The 16,302-nt window shown below is 40.0% G+C and overlaps 1 long non-coding RNA gene across 4 annotated transcripts in view; it reads left to right on the plus strand.

Moving 5' to 3' along the window:
- LOC113929572 overlaps positions 1 to 16,302 on the plus strand; it is a 56,991-nt gene that overhangs the window by 12,553 nt on the left and 28,136 nt on the right. For 3 of the 4 annotated variants that reach the window (XR_003522251.2, XR_003522267.2, XR_003522276.2), the window contains exons 2-4: positions 5,916 to 6,018; positions 10,613 to 10,777; positions 15,786 to 16,175. This is a non-coding gene — a long non-coding RNA (uncharacterized LOC113929572). The remainder of the gene's footprint in view (positions 1 to 5,915; positions 6,019 to 10,612; positions 10,778 to 15,785; positions 16,176 to 16,302) is intronic. The other variant, XR_003522262.2, reaches the window with a different exon arrangement.

Below are 16,302 nucleotides of genomic sequence, written 5' to 3' on the forward strand. Positions count from 1 at the left end.
TTTTTGATATATCTGGCTAGGGGTTTATCAATCTTATTAATTCTTTCAAAGAACCAGCTCCTAGTTTCGTTGATCTGTTCTAGTATTCTTTTGGTTTCTATTTCATTGATTTCTGCACTAATCTTTATTATTTCTCTTTTCCTGCTGGGTTTAGGCTTTATTTGCTGTTCTTTCTTTAGCTCCTTTTGGTGTAAGGTTAAACTGTGTATTTGAGACCTTTCTTGTTTCTTGAGAAAGGCTTGTATTGCTATATATTTTCCTCTTAGGACCACCTTTTCTGCATCCCAAAGATTTTGAACAGTTGTGTTTTTATTTTCATTTGTTTCCATGAATTTTTTCAATTCTTCTTTAATTTCCTGGTTGACCATTCTTTAGTAGGATTTTCTTTAGCCTCCCTGTATTTGAGTTCTTTCCAATGTTTAAAATCGAATTTGTCCAAATAATGGTTGCCACCCCAGCTTTCTTTTGATGCATGGTTTGACCCATTCATTCTTTAATAAGGTGCCCTTTAGCCCTCCATGTATTTGAGTTCTTTCCAAATTTCCTGTTGTGATTAAGTTCTAGTTTGAAAGCATTGTGGTCTGAAAATATGCAGGGAATGATCCCTGTCTTTTGGTACTGGTTGAGGCCTGATTGTGACCCAGTATGTGATCTATTCTGGAGAATATTCCATGTACACTCGAGAAGAATGTGTATTCTGTTGCTTTAGGATGGCATGTTCTGAATATATCTGTGAAGTCCATCTGGTCTGTGTGTCATTCAAAGCCCTTATTTCCTTGTTGATCTCGTGCTTAAATGATCTGTCCATTGCAGTGAGGGGGGTGTTAAAAGTTCCCTACTATTATATTATTATTGATGTGTTTCTTTGATTTTGTTATTAATTGGCTTATATAATTGGCTGCTCCCATGTTAGATGCATAAATATTTACAGTTGTTAGATCTTGTTGGATAGACCCTTTAATCACACTACAGCATCCTTCCTCATCTCATATTACAGTGTTTGGTTTAAAATCGAATTTGTCTGATATAATGATTGCCACCCCAACTTTTTTTGATGTCCATTAACATGATAAATGGCTTTCCGCCCCCCCACTTTCAATCTGGAGGTGCCTTTTGGTCTAAAATCAGTCTCTTGCAGACAGCATATTGATGGGTCTTGTTTTTTAATCCAATCTGATAGCCTGTGTCTTTTGATTGGGTCATTTAGCCCATTTACATTCAGAGTAATTATTGAAAGATATAAATTTAGTGCCATTGCGTTACCTGTAAAGTCACTGTTTCTGTATATTGTCTTTGTTCCTTTCTGTTCTATGTTACTTTTGGGCTCTCTCTTCACATAAAGGATCCCTTTTAATATTTCTTGTAGGATTGGTTTGGTGATCACAAATTCTTTTGGTTTTGTTTGTCCTGGAAGCTTTTTCTCTCCTTCTATTTTGAATGACATCATAGCTAGATAAAGTATTCTTGGCTGCATATTTTTCTCATTTAACACCCTGAATATATCATGCCAGTCCTTTCTGGCTTGCCAGGTCTCTATGGATAGGTCCGCTGCCAGTCTAATGTTTCTACCCTTGTACGTTATGGACCTCTCGTCCAGAACTGCTTTCAGGATTTTCTCTTTTTTTCTGAGATTTGCAAGTTTCACTAATATTATATTATATTATATTATATTATATTATATTATATTATATTATACTATATTATATGTTGGGGTGTTGACCTATTTTTATTGATTTGAGAGGTATTCTCTGTGTCTCCTGGATTTGATGCCTGTTTCCTTCCCCAGATAGGGAAGTTCTCCAGTATTATTTACTCCATTATACCTTCTGTCCCCCACCTTCCTCTTCTTCTGGGATTCCAATTATTCTAATATTGTTTCACTTTATGGTATCATTTATGCTCGAATTCTCCCCTCATGATCCAGTAGTTGTTTATATCTTTTTCTCCCTCAGCTTCTTTATTCTCCATCATTTTGTCTTCTATATCACTAATTCTATCTTCTGCCTCATTTATCCTAGCAGTTAGAGCCTCCATTTTTTATTGCATCTCATTAATAGCCTTTTTGATTTCGATTTGATTAGATTTTTGTTCTTTTATTTATCCAGAAAGTGATTCTCTAGTGCCTTCCATGCTTTTTTTTTTTCAGATCTAGCTAGTATCTTTATAAATTGTTATTCTGAACTCTAGTTCCAATATTTACTTATGTCCATACTGATTAGGTGCCTGGTAGTCAGTACTGACTCTTGTTCTCTTTTTTGAGATGAGTTTTTCCATCTTATCACTCTGTCCAGAGAAGAACAGATAAACGAGAGAACAAAATACTAAAATGGCGACAACGACCCCAGAGAAATATATGCGAAACAAGTCAGAAGAGACCCAAAACCAAAAAAAAATAAAATAATAAAAAAAAGAATATAATCAGACAGGTGAACAGAATAGAGCATTACATTGAACCCTGTGTGTACTTTGGTCTGTTTGTTAGAAAACTAGATCCCAAAATTCTAAAGAAAGAAAAACTTATATATGTATAAAGATAAAATTAAATACAATGAAAGGATAGAATATAACTGTAAAAATTAAAATTAAAAGACAAAAAAAGAGAGAGGGGGAAAAAAAAGAAGGAATATAAACAGACAGGTGAACAGAGCAGAGCAATACACTATATCCTGAGTGTATTTTGGTCAGTTTGTTAGAAGAAACTATATCTTAAAATTGTAAAGAAAGAACAAGTTTTATATATATATATAATTAACTACATTGAAAGGATATAATGTAAGTGTAAAGATGAAAATTTAAAAAGACTTTAACAAAACAAAACAAAAACAAAAAGAAGAAGAAAAAAGAAAAGAAAAAAAAATGAGACTACACAAACAGGTGAAGGGAACAGAGCCCTACACTAGATTCTGGTGTATTTTGATCTGTTAGAAGAATCTGCATCCCAAAATTGTAAAGAAAGAATATATATGTATACACACACACACAGAAAAGTAAAATACAATGAAAAGATAGAATATAATTGTAAAAGTGAAAATTAAAAAATTTTAAAAAAGAGTTGATAAAATAAGAAATTGTTTGAAAAAGGACAGAAAAAAAATTGAAAGACTAAAGAATTATGGGGAGAAAAAACATGAATTCTATACTATATTCCCCTAGCACTGTAGTTTTGCAATTCTGTGTGATTGGCAAACTTGGTCTTGGCTGGATATTCTTGCTGATCTTCTGGGGGAGGGGCCCATTGCATTGATTGTCAACTGTCTTTGCCCTGAGTGGAATTGCACCACCCTTGCCAAGAGGCCAGTCTAAGTAATCTGCTCCGGATTGCTCTATGTGGCTTTTGTTCCCTTGTGGTCATACTTTAAATCACTGCAAGAGATAATGTGAGTAAATTTCTTAGAAAGAAATAAGTATTGAATAAATGAACACAGTATTTGAAGGCTTTAAAAGAACCTTGTTCTACTCCATCTCTCTAGTACCTAGCTTAGTGCTTAGCGTGCAGCAACCATCTTAAATAATGAGCTAATGTTAATTAAAAATGAGCTAAATTTGTTATTTGCTTTGTGTCAGGTGTTGTACTAAGCATTTTTGATGGAAAAGCTCATTCCATCTTCACAATATCCCTGGAAATGGACACTATTCTATTATTATCTCAATTTATAGATGGAAAAACTGAGGTATGCATAAAGAAGTTAAGTAACTTGTTGGATGTTAACATATAGAGGAGTGTGATAGAGTCTGGAACTGGTCTCAGTCAACTCCAGGGTGTAGCTTTTAACCACCAAAGTGTGGGTCTTGTTATAAATCAAGACCTCTAAAATTATTTATGTGAAATATTCCTGCCTCTGAAACCTATTATCCTGAAATATTTTGAGAGTGGGAGAAAAATAATACTTGAATTATGAGGTCTGTATCTTAAGGCACTTCTCTCAGATCAAGAATGTTCTAAAAATTTCCAGCCAAACTTTCACAACAGGAAGCATGGGAATTTTCCTCCACACTCTTCCTTCCTCCACTATTTGATAAAACACACCCACAGCCTCTACTTTCCTCTTTCGTTCTGCACTTTAGGTTTCTCCTTGAAACTTGAATGTTTGGAGGTCCCAAGGCTGAATCCAAGTGTGAAAACCAAAGTAGATGATCATAAAGGTCATTTCTTGAGCTAATGTTTTGTGATTACAGAAGTCCTCCTTCTTCCTGCCTCCCCATTCTCATAGAAATTAGTGAGCAGGTCTGGTCAATTCGTTGTCAACAATGACGCTCTTGACTCTCCTTTTCCTGTCCCTTAGCCATTGTCCTCATTCTACACCAGGTAAGAATAGGATGCAAACACTGTAGCACAGTCTTAACAGGACTGACATCTCCAGTCATTCTTATGTCCCCTGACAACATAACTCTCCAATAATATCCTCTTTGCTTATACCACACCATTGTTAAAATAAAATCCATCAATTGGCTGTGTAGCAGTCCTCATGTGGGGTGCCATGGATTTAGCAGATATCAATAGATAGTTTTTGGAGAATGCAGTCTTAAAAGAAGTTAGGTAGTTTTCTTTACTAATGGAATTTCCTAAGACTTTGATATGCTGATGTGCAATGTGAATCTTTTTGAGGGAGAGATAATGTAACCCAAGAAACTTGCTCTCTTGGGTTTGTTGTGAGGAAGCACAGGTTTCTCTTCATGAAACTGTCTTGAATCATCCATTTGATAGCTGACTCTTCTCTGACACTTCTCACTTGGTGATGAGCCCCTCCTCATTACGTTGCACCTTAGCCCATGGAAGTCCAGAAAACCACTCCTCAATAGGCAGCTGCTCCGTCTCTCAACCCCCAGCCTCTCCAGAATCACTACTTCAGAATACCAAGCTATGTGTATACATGTGTACATATATGTAATTTTTTTTACTGAGGGATGGGTAATTTTAAAAAGGAATTGACCCACCAAAGTTTTTAGGGTCTAGAAACTACTCTGTATGATACTCTACTGGTAGATAAATGTTATTGTACATTTGTTCAAACTCATTATACAACACCAAAAATGAACCCATTGCAAACTGTGGACTTTGGGTGATAATAAGGTTTCAAGGTAGGTTCATCAATTATAACAAATGTACACTCTGTTGATAATGGGGAGGCTGTGCATGTGTGGAGACGGGGGGTATATGGGGATTCTGTATATCTGTATATCCTCTGCTCAATTTTGCCATGAACCTAACACTGCTCTAAAAAAATAAAATCTATTGAAAAAGAAAAAAGAAAAAATAGAGCCAAGTACTAAATATAACTTTCCCAGGGTCCAAACATATGTGTATTGACTAAGAAGGCAACCCTTTCCTGGATGGGTCCTCTTTAAATACATCCACAGTTTCTATTCTGACTTCCTTATCCCTGGTTTTGCCCATCCTTGAGAGCCTTATCTTCTGGATTTCCTCATTGCAACTCTATTCTGGAAAAATCCAACCCTTATCCATTGGGTCCTTCTGAGTCTCATTGTGATTTCCCTCATTAAGTCATTTCCCCAAGTACAAGTCTGTGAGTTCAGGGTAGAACCCTGGAGTTTTTATTTGGACAGTCAGTGATTTCTTCTGATAACCCAAGGAGCTGCAGAGTGGTTCAGCACGAGTGGGTCTTGGTGCTTCAAGACTCATAGCATCGTTCAGTTTGGGCATGTGCTCTCCAAGGCAGGGGATTTTCCTAAAGATACCACTTTTTAAAAAGTCCTTTTAGATCTGTTAGAACAGCACATAGCTCACCCTAAAATTATTTTAATTCTTGGGGAGAACACAGTCCCTCTAAACCCTAATGAAAAACAGTGTTTTCTAACTGCTTTGTAATTTGCCATATAAATTTTCTTCCTTTGAAGGCAATAAATTTCCTTATTATGCAGAGTAATGTAATCTTACATTCTTTTGATGCTTTTAGCTTGTATCACTTTGGACCTGATGGATAAAGAAAGGAGCCATATGCCTCCAGAAGACTGTTCCCTTGATCATAAGAGAGAACATTTGAAGGACCATTCAAGCAAGTAAGTAGTCAGGCCCTGTGCTGGGCATTAGAAATGGAAACATAAATCATACAAATTTTCTTCTCTGTGACTTGGCTTTAAAAAGGCATCTATCCATTTATTAGTCCATATGTCAAATACATTTTGGGCCAGGTACTACATTGGGTATGAGGACTATTTTTGACTGGGTTCCCTGGGAATATACTGAATATTGTGAACTGTGTGCAGATGGCTTCCTGGGGAATATCTGGGGAGATACACCTGAACAAAAGTGAGGATGACAGGATGGGGTAGGGAGAGAAGAAGGTGCTCCATGTGGTTGCAGCTAAGGCCCTGCCCAGTCTTACTGGCAGTGCTGGAGCCAACCCTATAGAGTTGTCCCAAAGAGGAAAGGAGGCCAGACCTTTGTATGTCAATGTCATCTGGTCATTGGTGGCCCAGTGTCCCTGAGAACAGGCTGTAACCGCAGAGAAGGCAGTATTTTGGAGCCTGGGGCAATGCCCAGCAAAGGATATGGCTTTGAACCATCAGTTATCAGTATCCCCAGGAGCTAGTAGATGGGAAGAAATCTGCGTGAGAATACAACATCCACTATTGGGATGTAGCAGGACCAAGGATCCGTTTGTGCTCTTGGGGAGTTGATGGTCTAGCTGATGAACCATAAGAGCAATTAGATAAGTAACAGTGCAAATAGGTAAGTACAAGGAGATGGTAAGCACTATGAAGATGCAGAGCAAGAGTACCTAGCCTGGTCTTAGGGGGCCGCAGAAGGATTCCCAAAGGAGGTGATGGTGATGATGAGGTAAGGAATTAGGCATGTGAAGGCAGTGGGTGTGGGAGCTGTTAGAGCGTTCTCCTGGGGTGAGAACGTTGCTTGGGGGGCCTTATACCACTAGGGTGGCCAGAGTGGAAAGTGCAGGAGTGGGGCAAGCTGGTCAGGCACAGAGGCGGAGCGAGGACTTGAACCTAAACACTGGACCTGAAAGAGCCGGGACACCTGGTCCGGCAGCTAGGACTTTTATCCTGATCATGCTGACATTCACAGGTTCCAGCCGGCAGGTCCATGAGAGAATTCACACTTCAGGAAGATCATTCTGGCTGCAGTATGGAGAAAGGAATAGAGATAAAAGAGCAACATGAGGGGCTCCTAGGAGTGACCGTGTGGGCTGCGATTTCATTAGTTTCCAATGAGAAATGATAGTGACTTAAAATGGAGGCATGTCAGGTGGGATGGAGAGAAATGGATGGATTTGAGAGATATTAAGGAAGCAGAATCCATAAGACTTGACTGATTGGATATGGGTCTTTAGGGAAAAAGAGGAGTCAACCTCAGATTTGTCTTTGAGCCACAGCAGGCTGGCAGTGGTGTGAAGGATGAATCTCAGAGACTGTCAGCCTGAAACAAGGGAACCAGTTAGAGCCATGATAAACACTGTTGTTTTGTACAGGGACCAATTCAAGGACCAAAAAAAAAAAAAACAAAACTGTTTATGACCGTACTCATTTCAATCAAATGAAAATAACATAGAATTCTATTAAAATAATATATACAATCTTATAATTAAAATTACTTTTCTTAGAAGAATGTCAGTATGAAAACTGGCCCTGCTTCTAGCCACTTAAATATTAATATCTGGGCCAAGTTTAGACATAGCACCATGGAGGCAGCTTGTCACTTTTTGGTTCCTATTCGTGTGGCACTTTGAACTTCACAGAGAGCATTCTAGAATATGCTCCTTTTTTATCCTTGATGCAACCTTGCAGGTAGGAATTATTAGGTTTCCAATATGCAGAAGCGGAAACAGAGAAGGAAGTGAAATGGCTTCACTTGCCATGTGGCAAAGTTGAGTCTAGAATGTTTATTCCATTGTCTCCTGAGGTTGCAGCCACTATGTGCCAGGCATCACACAGATGAAATCGATGTGCTGGCTCCCTGCTTCCTTCAGCAACCTGGGCCTCTCATTCTGCTGGCTGTAGGATTGTCTGTCTGCTTAGGGACAGAGAAGCTGAGATGGCAGGGACTGCCCTATTACCAGGAAGCCCAAACAATGCCTGTTTCTCCTGGGTGGGGGGGGGGGGGAGGCTGACCACCTGAACATTCTTGCTGCCTTACTGAATTTAGGCCACTTCTGGGGGCCCCTGTCCTGGGCCATCCTGTCAGGCAGGCTTCGACTTTCAGTCGAAGGGGCGGGACAAGACAGAGGTGGTTTCTCCAGATGTGGATCCCTTGCTTTGTAGGGTCTGAAAACCTTCCAACCAAGTTGAACTTGGTCTTTGGGTTGTATGTTGTAGCCAAATGAACTAGATGTAGCCAAAAGAGCCTCTCTTCCCAAATCAGTGAGTCTGTAACCTCCCTGTCTCTGCCCTTAGCTAGAGCAGGGGTGAGGAGAAGAGGCAAAGGAGAGGGAAGAGAGAGTTGGGGCAGAGAGGACTCTGTTCTGAAACTGTCCCTTCAGGCTGTAGTTGCTGGCCACACAACAGCCTCCTTTTTGTCAGGCGATTGCAGTATCAATGAGAAAGGAGCTTGTGTCTTAATCTGGCAATTTAGAAATTAAAGATGCAATTAAATATGATTACAGATAAGCTTGAAATAGATTTTCTGAATATAAACACTCACATGTACAGATGCATGCCATTTATTCACTAGTCTCTCCACAAGCACTCTGTAGTCTTTTTTTCCAACTTTATTGAGCTATAATTGATGTGTAACATTGATAAATCTGATATACAGTGTGTTGATTTGATACACTTATAAATTGCAAAATGATTGCTACCAGAGTGTTAGCTAACACTTCCATCACATTACAGAATTTTTGTGTGTGTGCGGTAAGAACATTTAAGATCTACTATCTTGGTAACTTTCACGAATATAATACAGCATTATTAACTATAGCCACCATGCTACACATTACATCCTCTGAACTTACTTGTCTTATAACTGAAAGTTTATACCCTTTGACGAACATCCCCTCAATTTCCCCCTATCTCCCAGCCCCTGGTAGCTACCACTACACTCTGTTTCTATGAGTTTAGCTTTTTAAGATTCCATATATAAGTGATATCATTCAGTGTTTGTCTTCCTCTGACTTTTTTCACTTAGCATAATGCCCTCAACATCCATCACTATTGTCACAAATGGAAGGATTTCCTTCTTTCTCATGGCTGAATAATGTTCCAGTGTGTGTGTGTGTGTGTGTGTGTGTGTGTGTGTGTGTGTGTGTGTGTGTGTACATATCTCCATATGTATGATGGACACTGAGTTGTTTCCCTATCTTGGCTGTAGTGAATAATGCTGCAGTGGACATGTGAAAAACAGTGTGTAGTTTTGATTGCCATGGTGGTTAGTACAAGGTTTTGGTGTTTTTCATCTTTCTTAGCCTTTACCTCTGAAGTCCACCTCTATCCTGAACTGCCTTTTCTACTTCCAGAGCCTCATAAGGATTGTTTTTGAAATGGCCATAAGATTGAGCAGAGACTGCTCTTAGCATTACAAATACTGGTTATAGACAGTCACAGAATGCCTCTCGTCTTAGTTGCAAAAGTAATAGTAATAATATAAACAACTACCATCTATGGAACATTCACTATTAACCAAACTCTGAGCTAAGTGCTTTAACACATACTAACTCAGTGATATGATATGATCCTAACTCAGTTATAGTACAATATTAGGGTTTTGGGACTTTTATGGCAATGTTAGTCATTGCCACACCTCTTTTTTTCCACTAACTTTATCCAGTTCTTTGAATTGTATACTTTGTGCAGGACTCAAATGCCAATTTTGCCAATTTTATCTAGACCCTCTGTGAAGTAGGGAAGATGCTTCTCACCTTTTTATACTTTTCACATGGGCACATCAAAATACATTGCCTTCTTTCTTTTTTTTCCCATGCTGCCCCTGCTCTTGAGGACCACATCTGACTCCCTAGAATCTCCCTTAAAGACATGTTTCAGGCCAAGCAATCTTCCAAAGGCAGCGGTTCTCAATGATTTCTCCCCTCTGACACAATCTTATAGGTATAGGCACATTTTGACAAAACCCCCAACTGAAAGATTGTCTCATAAGGCTGTGGAAGAAGTAAGAGAGGCTGCAGATGACCTATGATTCCTAGCATGGCCCACTGACCAATCCCTCACTCTGCCCTTTAGGCATATGCAGTGCACGATAATATAACTGGAATAATTTTGAGTGCATTCTAATTTGTTCACTTTAAAATCAGGTTGCTTTGAATTTTATTGCATAAACACATGATGCAAAAAAAAAAAAAAAAATGTCACACTTGTATGTATAAACTCCTATGGAGACCTCCAGGAAAAAACTACTGGAAATAAGTGAGTTCATCAAGGTCACAGGATACAAGATCGATTTTTAAAAATCAATTGTAATTTTATATACTGGCAATGAGTAATCTGAAAATGAGATTTAGAAAATAATTCCATTCACAATAGCACCAGAAGAATAAAATACTTAGGAATAAATTTAACAAAAGGAGAGTGAGACTTGTACACTGAAAATTATAAAACTGGTGGCAAAAATTAAAGAGTATCTAAATTAATGGAGAAACATTCCATGTTCATGAGTTGGAAGATGTTAATTCTCCTTAATTGCTATCAGGATCCTGAGGAATTTTGCTGCACCTGTGCTGCCCCTGTCCTGGGCCATCCTGTTAGCCAGAAGCTGGGCCAGAGTTGGTTTCTCCAGTTGCTGATCTTGGTGCTTTGTAAAGACTGAGAAGTTGTCAGATGAAATTGGTTTCCCAGTCATATGTGGTAGCCAAAGGTAAGTGAGGCCCCTGTTACCATCCATGGTCAGAGGGGCTCAAAAAACATCATTAATTAAATGACAGGACAAGCCACAGACTAACTTGAGAAAAATTTTGCAAATCATGTATTTCATAAAGGACTTATGTCCAAAATATATATTGCACCTCAATAATAAGGCAGACAACCCACTTAATACATGGGCATGGTATTTGAGTAGACTTTTCACTAAAGAAGATATGTGTAGGGCTCACAAGTACATGAAAAGATGCTCAACATCATTAGACATTAGGGATATGAAAATTAGAAGCCCAATGAGATACCACTTCCAATGTACTGGAATGGCTATAATAAAGAAGAGACAAAAGTAAGTGTTGGGGAGGATGTGGAGAAACTGGAACTTTCACATGTTGCTTGCTGGTGGAGAGAAAATGGTGCAACCACTTTGGATGACAGGTTCTCAGGTTCTCAGAAAGCTACCATATGACTCAGCAATTCCACACGTATGTATCTACCCAAGAAAAATGAAAATATAATACACAAGACTTTTAAATGAACGTCCATAGTATTACTATAACACAAAAACCTCGGACTAGATCCAAATGCCCATCAACATGTAAATGCATAAACCAAATGTGATATCATCATACATTGGAATACTCTCCAGTAATAAAAAGAATGGAACTACTTATATGCTCTACAACATGGAGGAATTTCAAGAACTGAAGGAATCCAGAAACAAAAGATTACGTATCATGCAATTCTCCATATATGTATGAAGTATCCGGAAGAGGCAATCTCTAGAGACTAAAGCAGATCAGCGGTTGCTGGGGCTGGTCTGGGAATTGACTGTAAACAGGCCTGGGGGTCTCGGGCGGGGGGGGGAGGGGGGGGAGAAGGGAGCCTGGGGGTCTTTAGGGTGATGAAAATGTTTTAAAACTAGATTGTGGTGGTATTTGCACATCTGTATACTTTTACTAAAAATTATTGACTTGTACCTTTATAATGGGTGAATACTATGAATTTATATCTCTTTATAGCTGTTAATAAAAATTAAATAAAAATAACCAGGATGGAGGGTAGGAGATACACATAAAACAAGTTTAGCAATGAATTGATATTTCTTGAGACTAGACGATAGGTAATGAAGGTCCATTATATATTTTTCCTTTTTGCACTGTGTCCATTTAAAATTTTCATAATAAAAATTTAAAAGGAAATGATAAACAAGGGAAATGTCACACTCCTTTATTTCTTTATGTGAAATGAAGTCTGGCTCAGTCTTTATATCACAAGGCTGAAAGAAAATTAACTCTCAGTCATCACAGAAGTCCCTTGCTAGAATCACTCAACAATCTGGGAGGCTCATATGATGCCCCAAATCTTCAGGCTATCAGGGTCATGGTGATATGACTGCTACCTTATATGAACGATTCTTAGAAGTCAATGACATTGCATTTATGCCAAGGATGGAGGAGGAATCTGCAGTCTGTGGTACTCATGTTTAGAGCCAGCCTCCCCAGATCCCTTCTGTTTCAGGATCCTGGGCTGTCATTCCCTTCTGAGTCTTGATCCATTTTTGCCCAAGCTGGGGCGTGACTTTTTGATAGTGGGGTGAACCAGAGACCTACATCCTCTTTTCAGCTGTGAGAGTAACTTCCCCAGGCTCGTTTCAGTCCTCTTATTGATGTGGGAGAGCTAGGCTCTTGTCTCACGGAGTCGAAGAATGAATCTTGTGGACAAAGGAGAGTGAGTAAAATGATAGAGTTTTATTAAGCAAGGATACAGAAAAAGCTCTCAGGAGTCCTGACAGAGTTGACACTGAGGGCTTTTAGGCTTGGTCTTTTGTAGAAAGTTAACCAGGGAACTTAAATCTTTTTGACTTCTCTACTGACAGCACCTTTGTGTAAGCAGGACTAGTGATAACATCTTTAATGGCTTACTTCTTTTTAGGGTCTGTTTATTTTCTGTTGACCACAGGAGACTGTCATAAATAAGACTTCCCTCCTTGGACATCTAGGGCAGGGTGGTCTGGAGTGTTCCCTTATCTCTGGTTTCCTTACACCTCCACCTTTTTGGGATTTCTGTGAGTCTGATCATGGAGCCCCCTCTCTCTCTGTCTCTACCCAGTCCTGCCTGTCCCTTCCTCATTATTTTAACCTCTTTCCTGGATTTTGGCTTTCACAATGGCCAGAAGAAAAGTTCGTCTCTATTTAGGTTGTGCTCATGCGCCTTAAGTATGGGTTCAAAAAAAATATTCTTTGACTTTAATATGTGTGTGCATGCACACACATGTGTGTATGTGTGTAAAATACGAAGAATATAATGCACCAGTCCCTCCTCTTTTCAAATTCATCTTCAGCGTGTAAGGCTCGGTGCATTAACTTACTTAATCATTGAAAAAACAAGTATTTATTGAGCCCCTCCAAGTCATGCCAAGCTGTGTTTGCGGCACTGCAAGTGCAGTTCTGAACAGAGCCAACAAAGGCTCTGCTTCTATGCAGCTTAGACTCTAGGGCTGATGTTTTCAAACTTGAATGTGCCTAAGAATCGCGCGGCAATACTGTTAAGATGCAGTTCCTGATTCCCTACGTCCGGATGCTGTTCGAGATCTGCATTTTTAACAAACTCCCGTGCAGTGGTAATGCTGCTGGTATACAAAACACACTCCGAACTGCAAGGTTCTGGGGTGGGACGCAGGGAAATTTTGGAGAGCACAAAAGTTAATCCTTCACGAGCTTCCATACTGAATTATTTGCAACAGGCTCCTACTGTGTGCCGAGGGAGTGTCATTGACATGTTCTGCCCTGAGGCACTCCACCCCTGTCACTTGGCCCCCAAGTAAATTATTTCTCTCTTTTGTCATTGACACCACCCTGGCGAAGCAGCCTATACACAGACCACACCCTATCCCGCACCCTATCCGGCCTTGTCTGTTCACATCCAGAGGCTTCTCTGATTAATTCACAGGTCAGGACTTGTGCATCAGCCTTCTCTTAGGGAACTGATCCTGTTTTACACTTCAAAGGCCCATCTGGCAGGTATCAAAGGTCTGTAGATCTTTGGAACTGAACTCGAGCTTTTTCTGGTCTTATATTTTAACTCATTCCTGCTCCCCACCTCTATGTTATAATGTTAATGATAAGAAGGAAAAATAGGAAAAAAGCACCCTTGTTTTTGCTTATTTTGTATATGTCCTGTTTCCCCTGGAAAGCAATCTCTTTGTGTTTGTGTGATTGTTCCACAAAGTGGGTTGATTCTTCACTGGCCCTGTGGCTATGGTTCAAAATAGCAGACTTCTAAATAGCCAGGTTGCTGAGACATTTACCCAGCCACAGCTGGGGAGCTTGTGTGGTAGTGCAAGCTTCCTGGAATTCTGCCTCTAGGAAACTATTCTAATGAAATCACTGGGAAGGCAGGCAAAAATATCTGTAAAATGAAGTTCTTTATAACATCATGACAGTAATAAATACTTAGTGGGGGAAAAACCCTAAATGTTTGTATTTGTTTCCTATTGCTGCTATGACAAACAGCTTTAGATTTAATGACTTTAAAATACATGTCCACTCTGAAACTTCTGGAGGTCACAAGTCTGTAATCACTTTTGCTGGGCTAAAGTCAAGGTGTGTGTGGGGTGACCCGATTGGGTGGAGGCCAGCAGCATGGGCAGTGAAAGAATTCACCCAAGGCGGAACAAAGGAGATAGAAGTTTATTGAATACACCACAAGGAAGCAGTGGGCAAGACAGCAAAGGAGAGACTGTCTGTGCAAGGTGGTGGTACGGGGGCCGTAGTGAAAGGGGGAAGGTGAGGAGGTGTGGGGATGTATGCAGTTGTCCTTTTTTGGCACCTTTGTCCAGGTGTAAGTAGCCCATTGGTCAGCTAGGGCTTATGGATATTTTCAGGCGGGTCGCCTATGGGCCTGCTTGTATTCAGCCAAGGGATGGGGGGGGGTCACTGGGCCCTTCTGCCTTACTCGGGTTTTCATTGTTCAAGTCGGTTGCTTAAAAGGGGCTTCTGCAATGTGAGGGCTGGTTCTTTGTGGGGTCTCCAAGGGCATCTTGTTTCCTTGTCTTTTTCAGCTCTCTTGCCCCCCTATATTCCTTGGCTTGTGGCTCCCTCCCTCCATGTTCAAAGCTCATCATTTCAATCTCTGATTCTGTCATCACGTTGCCTTCTCCTCCAACTTTGACTCCTCCTGCATCCCTTTTAGGAGGACTGTGGTGATTACATCAGGTCCGTGAAGATAATCCAAGGCAATATCCCTGTTTTTTAAACTTAATCTCTTTAAAATTAAGATCCTTAATTTATTCACATCTGCAAAGTCATTTCACCATATTAGATACATTTTCCAGTTCCAGGGATTATGATGTGGACGTTTGGGGGACCATTATTCAGTTTACTCTAGGAGCAAACCATAGGAAGTAGTTAATAGTGTTACATTTATTCAGTGGAATATTTTACACCTGTTAAATCTCTTGAATAGCATTTAATGAAAACAGAAAGTATTGTAATGTATTCGGCATTTGTTCACTGAATCTAACACTTCCTATGTTCCAGGCTCTGTTCTGAGCACTGAGGATACAGTCAGGAGTGAAGGCCCAGCTCTCTTGCATCTTATGTTCTGGTCAAGGAGACAGACAATAAACAAATAAATTAATAAACAGAGTAATTTCAACTAGCAATAAGTGCTATGAAGCCAATTGCGGGGGTGGTGGGGGGGTGACTTTGCACAGGGAATCAAGTAAGACTCCCTCAAGAGGTTATGTTTCCACTAAGATCTGAAAGAACCAGCTACGTACTGGCCACTGGGCAGAACCTTCTAGGCAGAAGGGAAAGCAGGCTAATGACCTTTCTTGAGGCAGGCAGGTGTTTGGTGCATACCAAGGACTAAGGCAGGTGTAGCTAGGTGTGGTGTCAGGGGAGAGAGGTAGGGCAAGTAGGCATGAAGAAGGATGTTGCAGGCCACCAACTGGCAGATACTGCTGATTGCTTACCCTAACTTCCCATCTCTCATCTTTCCCACAGAGGCAACCAGTTTCGTGTCAAGCATCGATGTGTATAATTAAGATACTGGCTCTCCTGATGTCTCTTGCTCCTGAAGTAGGGATTAGGGGGTTTTTGGCACATCCACAAAGATGTCCAATGGAATCAGTGTGTGGAAGGAGGACTTTCACTTTTGCCCTTTAACTCCCTTCTCTCTGGAACATGGACAGCGTCCTAGAAATGGAGCAGAGCCTTGCAACCATGAGCCTGAGAGCTTTGGGCTAGCAATTTTGGACCATAAAAGGTGCCTGGGAACTTGACGGGGCCACGTGACTATTACTCACCTTCCAGAATACCTGCCTCCAGATTCCTGTTTGGTGGGCTACACCAACCAGGATTCTAGGACATGAGTTGGAATCCAATCCCTCAATGGTAAATAGAGTAAGAAACTTATATTTTGTTCTATGTGTAACTGGAAATTACCATTGGAAGGTTTTAAGCAGGAGAGCAATCTGGTCTGATTTATATATTTGTAACAAATGATCGTATCTACTATTTG

Source organism: Zalophus californianus, chromosome 4, assembly GCF_009762305.2.
Source record: "Zalophus californianus isolate mZalCal1 chromosome 4, mZalCal1.pri.v2, whole genome shotgun sequence".
NCBI classification, from domain to species: domain Eukaryota; kingdom Metazoa; phylum Chordata; class Mammalia; order Carnivora; family Otariidae; genus Zalophus; species Zalophus californianus.